Here is a 7,361-nt window from a genome sequence, read left to right as displayed (position 1 = left end):
GACGGCGATGTACTCCGTGCGTTTAAATAAGTGTCATTATCGTCATTATGTTCATTTACGCCTGGCGTTTACGTTCTCACTCTGATGGCGCATTAGGTAATTTAAGATGGCACTTTCAACTTCTTAGATAACGCCTGGCGGCCACTGTGGCTCGTCCTTTCAGTCGGCAGCTGGGAATGCAGCGACGATGAATAAAGAAGTATGGGCGGGGCACCCTAACCACGTGGCTTCAAAAGGAGTTTCAAAGGCGCTATACACAGAGCAGAACCGAGCAGAGAGTCACCTTCGTTAATTACAGTAAGGCGAACAAAACTGGAAACCAGTAAAGACACAGAATGGGAAAATCGAGCTCAAGCAGAACGAATGAATTTCAACAGGTTCATCAAAGACGCCAACCTCGATTTTCACTTTCCTTATGCCAGAAAGGCGCAGCTACGGGGTCCTTTTCACGCTCAGCAGAAGTGCCAGTGCTCTCCAGTGAGGCGTGCGCCCTTTAAAAAAAAAGACGCAGTGTGGAGAAAAAGGGGGCGCAGTAGCGCAGGGTTCCCACCAGGGGTCGCAAGCATATCACGAATGAAGCCGAGGCAGAGGCGTCATTACAGTCTAACCCGCCTAAGCGCTTCATCCGTTCTTCATGATCAAACAGTCGCTACTCGCAGACGTGCTAAGGAGGATGAAACATCAAAGACGACGAAATAAAGAGAATAGGAAAATGAGCCACCACCCTGACTAGCGAGCACCTCTAATGCCATCTTCCAGGACCTCCAGTGGAACAGCGTGGTCAGTCACTCTCCGTCCTGATGGTGCTGGAAACAAAGATATGGAGGAAGTGAGTGAGTCCTGGTTCAGTCATGTGAATACAGAGTGGAGATAGAGGGATGTGAGATTACAGCTGATGGCTGACTCTCCTCTGGTCAACATATAAAAAGACAAAGCAATAAACAGCAGCCACGAGTAAGACCACATCATTGGTCTTCTTGGTGTCTGTAAATGTCCATCATGCAGCCTACCAACCAAAATGGAGATGGTTAGATAGATAGATAGATAGATAGATAGATAGATAGATAGATAGATAGATAGATAGATAGATAGGAAAGGCAGTATATAATAGATAGATAGATAGATAGATAGATAGATAGATAGATAGATAGATAGATAGATGTGAAAGGCACTATATAATAGATAGATAGATAGATAGATAGATAGATAGATAGATAGATAGATAGATAGATAGATAGATAGATAGATAGATAGATAGATAGATAGATAGATAGATAGATAGATAGATAGATAGATAGATAAACACTTCAGTATACTTGCCTCGGAAATAGGAAAGGCACTCTAAAACAGACAGTACTTTGTTTGTCACAGTTCTTGATATGGTGTCCAGCACACCACTACTTATCAGATGCCAGCAGATCTTTTTCAATGAGGTCACCAGTTTATTTGTGCCCAGTGGCAGGTTCAGGTCAGTGGGAGTCAACAACAACAACAACATTTATTTATATAGCACATTTTCATACAATAAAATGTAGCTCAAAGTGCTTTACAAAATGAAGAATAGAAAAATAGAAGACACAATAAAAAATAAACATAAGTCAACATTAATTAACATAGAATAAGTAAGGTCCGATGGCCAGGGTGGACAGAAAAAACAAAACAAAAACTCCAGACGGCTGGAGAAAAAAGATAAAATCTGCAGAGGTTCCAGACCATGAGACCACTCAGTCCCCTCTGGGCAATCTACCTAACATAAATCAAACAGTCCTCTTTGGATTTAGAGTTCTCGCAGAAGGACTTGATGATGATGGTCACGTAGACTTCTGGCTTTCAGTCCATCAATGTTGGAGCATCATGATGCTTTGAGTAGGTGAAGAAACCAGAAAAAGAAACAGAAGAGAGAGTAGGGGTCAGTACGGATTTTCGAGCCATTATGAATAGTTATTATGAAGAACTGAACATACAGAGTATTAGGATTAAGTTAAATTGAAGTTATAGAAAGGCCATGTTAAAGTAATGTGTTGTCAGCAGTTTTTTAAGGTGCTCTACTGTATCAGCCTGATGAATTCCTATTGGCAGGCTATTCCAGATTTTAGGTGCATAACAGCAGAAGGCCGCCCGCCTCACCACTTCTTTTAAGTTTTGTTCTTGGAATTCTAAGGAGACTTTGAGGATCTGAGGTTATGATTTGGAATATAAGATGTCAGACACTCCGATATAGAAGATGGAGCAGATTATTTAAGGCTTTATAAACCATAAACAGTCAAAAGCAGCCTGGAGTGTACCTGGGGTTACCCTGACATCAAATCTCTCTGCTTGCTTGTGCCACTTGTTCCTGTTCTGGTTCATGCTTCAAGTGCTTCTTTAAATCTTCTTTGTTCTTTTTTCATTATAGTTAATTGTTCCCCATTGTTTTTTTTTTTAATAATATTGCTCTGTTAATTTATTATTGAATTATTGAAGTTGTCTTAATTGTACTGAGTAAATATTTCATATTAATGTCTGTGCTGTAATTCTCTTATGTTCCGTGTTTTTTGTGGGTGGGTCCCCAAGAGGCGGAGCCACCTGTCAATCACAGTTAAGGGGCAGTCCTTATACCTTCAAAGGCCTGATGGGAACTGAAGTCCAGGGTGGCTTCACTTGAATGTGTGCTGGTGCATTTTGGTGATTCTTCTGAGTATTGCTTTCATCTTTGTATTTTTGCCTGTGTTCTCTTATTTTTGCTACTGCTTCTTGGATTACTCTCATGAATTTTGATTCAGAGCTGATTTGCCTTGGCTTGTCTTTTTGGGGAGTCTTGTTTTGATTACTATTTGCTCTTCTGAATCTTGTGTTGCTGTTTTGTGTACATATGAATTGCATCTGTACATTTTAAAATAACTTCTATTTTTCTTTGGCACCCCCTGACTCACCTGAATATGGAAAATCCCTCCTATGATACACCATCTGACTTGTCTTGATGTCTACTTTTGTAAGATGTCAAACTATTTGGGAATTCCTCCTTTTGTTGGGACGCTAGACCTGACCATTTGAAGGCCATTTGCAGGAAATGACCCCATTATGACAGAGTAAGCCAGTAGGTGTCATCTGCAGAAATGGTCACAAGGACAAGAAGCTGTGTGTGCCACACCAACGGACCCCTTAATGGGGTATGAGGGGTCAAAGTTACTGCTTTTCTCTAACCTTTCAAAAATGGGGATCAGCAACACAGGCGTGTGGAGGGCCAACTTATGCTAATTTGTGGTTGCTGATCATATTTTTATATTTGATTCTTTACCGGTGGTCCCAGCCCCTTAAAGCCACTCCCAGAAGGTTAACAATATTAAATTTCAAACATAAGCATGTGAGGTATCATTTTAGACTATTTCAAGGTCACAAATATGAATTTGATGTTAATTTTTGAATTTTTTGATCATTCACTAGGAATCTACTCACCTATGGAGTTCTATCAGAATGTGAACCATGACAACTTTCTAGTACAATTGAGAATGTTTAACTTTAAACATTTAAATTGAAGCACTCATTTTAATATTTCAAATACCTGATGTAATTTTGTACTCTTACCTCATGAAGTATATCACCACATTTCTTGCAATCCTTTTTTATTCAATACATTCTCTTTAATAAAGATTTCTTCTGGCCTTGCTCTTGACAAGCCAGGGGCTGACGGTGATCCTCTCCCTTCTGAGGCACTTTTAGTATCTTTTGGGACACGGGTGTCAAACTTCAGTCCTGGAGGGCTGCAATGGCTGCATGTTTTCATTCTAACCATCTCCTTAATTAGTGAGCAGATTTTGCTGCTAATTAACTTGTTTTGTCTTTGTTTTAATTAACTTGACTCCGGCTCGTTTGTTGCGTCTTTTTCCTTAATTAGCAGCCAAACGATAATGAGACCCAAAACAAGCCGCCACATGCCCAGCTCACCTGTGCCCATCACACAATATCTGAAAATAAAGAAAGGTGGTGGTCTCGTTAAGGTTGATCTCTTCAAGTCACTGACACATTTTGATGGCATTCTTAGAAAAAAACTGAAAAATCAACCGTTTTGAAAACGTCTGCTGTGGCACAATGAGAGCCCCAACAAGCCGTGGAATTAAATAACGCGTTTAATTAGCAGCAAAAATAGGCTCCTCATTAAGGAACTGGTTGGAGTGAAATTGGCTGGAGTTTGACGTTCCAGTTTAGCTAGTGATCTGTTGGCTTGTTTCACGTTTGATTTTTGTTTGGCTGCCATTTAATGAAGAAACAAATCAATTCAGAGAACAATCCATGGCTAATAAAATGAAGGGGAAAAAGGAGTTAATTAGCAGGATTAGGAAAAGGGTCCGAAAAGCTGCAGCGACTGCGGCCCACCAGGACCAGAGATGGACACCCCTGAATTAAAGGGTCTGAATCTTCAAGAGCAAGTCAATTAAAATGAATTTAAAAGAAGTTAATTAGCAGCAAAAACAGGTCACTCATTAAGAAAAGGGTTAGAATAAAAACCTGAAGCCACTGCGGCCCACCAGGACCGGAGTTGGGGACCCCTGAATTAAAATGTCTGACTCTTCAGGAGCAAGTCAATTAAAATGAATTCAAAAGAAGTTAATTACCAGCAAAAATGGCTCACTAATTAAGAAAAGGGTTAGAATAAAAACCTGCAACCACTGCGGAGTTGGGGACCCCCGTTTTAGGACATTACAGAAGATTTTTTTTATTATTATTATTATTATTATTATTATTATTATTATTATTATTATTATTATTATTATTATAATACATAAACACATTTTGGCCAAATGTAGGCCAAAGCCAGCCAGTATAGTAAAAGACATGGTGGCCTCCATGTGTAACTTTTCCGGGCAGGCTGGTAGAAATTCCAACATGCTTCCCAGTTTATTTCTGTAGGCTACACACCATCTTGGCCACTTCTGAGACAAATCCTAACACCACTCACAGGAGGTCCAACAACTTTGTCCTGACCCACCAAGTCGGGTCACCATGCTGGTACATCAAGACAAGGCTCAGGCAGTCGAGTCAAACTGGTCCCATTTGTTAATGTGGAGAGTCTCGGTGGGGTGACTGACATGAGCACAGCCTACTCAACACCCGTACATGTGAACAAGTCCATGTGTGCACACATACAGGGGAAAACAGCATTGATACGCACACTCAATGCAATGTCATCCCATAATATAAAAAGGGTGACTGGGCAGATCCAAACAACTATAGGCCAGTAAGCTTAACAGGCATCACAGGAAAATGAATGGAAGGAATTATTAAGGATAAGATTAAGCAACACATGACAAAGACAGGAGTTATTAGGAACAGTCAGCGTGGGGTCACAAGAGGGAGGTCGTGTTTAACTAACATGCTGGAATTCTATGAGGAGGCAACAAGAGGATACAACCAGAGTGGAGAAGATGAGATTATTGATGTGGACTGTCAGAAAACATTTGATAAGGTGCCACATGAGAGGTTGGGCATCAGACTAAAAGAAGTGGCAGTTCAGGGTGTTGATGGGTGCAGAATTGGCTCAGACACAGGAAGCAGAGGGTGAGGTGTGAGGAACCAAATCAGAATTGGCCGATGTTAAGAGTGGTGACCAGCAGGGGTCAGTGCTGGGGTCTGCTGCTATTTTAAATATATAGAAATGATTTGGATGGAAATATAAGTGACAAGCTGGTTGACTCTGCAGATGATACCAAGTTAGGTCGATTGGCAGATAATTTGGAATCCGTTATATCATTACAGAGGGACTTGGACAGCAGACAGGCTTGGGCAGATTTGTGGCAGATGAAATTTTATGTCAGTAAATGTAAAGAATTACACGTAGGAAGTTAAACTGTGAGGTCTGATTACACAATGGGCGGTCAGAAAATCCACCTCATGAGAAGAATTTAGGAGCCATAGCGGACTCTAAGCTATCAACTTCCCGACAGTGTTCAGAAGCCATTAAGAAGGTGTGCCACGCGGCTGGGGGTGGTACCCAGCCGGGATGCCCAGGAGGACCGGAGGAGGGCTTGCGCCTCCTCCAGACCACGAGGGGGTGACCGCCCTGGGTGCTTTGGGGTCCACGGGTACAGAGCTTTGAAGCTCAACCCTGTAGGGGCCCGTGGTAACTGCCAGGGGGCGCCCCAATGCCTACAGAGCCCTGGACTTCAGCACTTCCGCTCACGTGTGGTACTGTGCGGGGTCGCGTATTACCAAATGGAAGTTAAAGAAGCCGTAAACATGGCTGCGTTATTTATAAGGTTAAAAGAACACCAGCGTAAAGAAAGGGCACTTACCGTTTGGGTAAGCGCTGTGAGGCGCGGTGAGTCTGGGCACACGTGGAGCCGCTATAAGGGCCAGCATGGGCTCATCACGTAATGTGCCGGTATCCACGCAGCCGCAGGTGCGACGCGTCTGAAAGAGAAAGCCGCCATTTACTTTTGTACGGTTGAGTCAGAGATGGGGATCCCGTATTGTAAATAAATGAGATTCACCAACTGATGTGCTTGTGCTTGAGCTCAGTAAAGCAGTTGGCCGTCGAAGGGGTTACATGCGCGCGACCGGCAGGAGTTCGATTTTAAATAGAAAGTTGCTCGGGGCGTGGCGTGAACGTGCCAGCGTCTACCTGAATAGACGGGTTGCCAGATTGGCTGGATAATCTTGCCGGTGATATTTAAAGAGTTACCAGCCAACGGGGATGGTCGTTGGACCTAAAGGGGAGGTAGGATTAAGCACTGCTGAGCAATTGGAGGAGCAGTTGTGATTTATATATATATATATATATATATATATATATATATATATATATATATATATATATAAGAAAGGACTCACAATCATTGGTCTATACGCATACTAAATCAACAGGACATACATTTAACTGGGACAATGTACAAGTAAAATTTAAAGCCAGCACTAAAAGTGGCGGCAGAGAGCTGGCAGAACCTTGTCTATCAAATGAGAATGCCATCAACAGACACTTGGACATAAACCCAGCATATGGAAACTTGAGAAGAATATGTTCATAATAAACAAAACTTTACACCCAATAACCCAACCCCCCTGCAATCACACTGACTTAGCCACCTAACCCCACATAATTTTTGCTATATATTGCCTTTGATTCTTGTAAATCTAAGCAGTATCCTCTGATGAAGGCCCCTGGCAGGGGTTGAAAGCACAGGAATAAAAAGTACTTTATGGTACGTGATTCATTTTTTCTCCCTTTGTGGATCTCCTAATAAAATGTCTTTCAAACTTGTAAAATTAACAGTTTTTATTAGCGATTGTCCATAGATTGTGTCGTCACGACTTTATTTATGGGCAGTCCCTCAGGTGCGCCGTGAAAGAAAATATTTGGACTTAGTGCGCCGCAACTCGAAAAAGTT

The sequence above is a fragment of the Polypterus senegalus genome, chromosome 3 (assembly GCF_016835505.1).
Source record: "Polypterus senegalus isolate Bchr_013 chromosome 3, ASM1683550v1, whole genome shotgun sequence".
In the NCBI taxonomy this organism is placed as follows: Eukaryota; Metazoa; Chordata; class Cladistia; order Polypteriformes; family Polypteridae; genus Polypterus; species Polypterus senegalus.
This window is presented reverse-complemented; position numbering follows the sequence as displayed.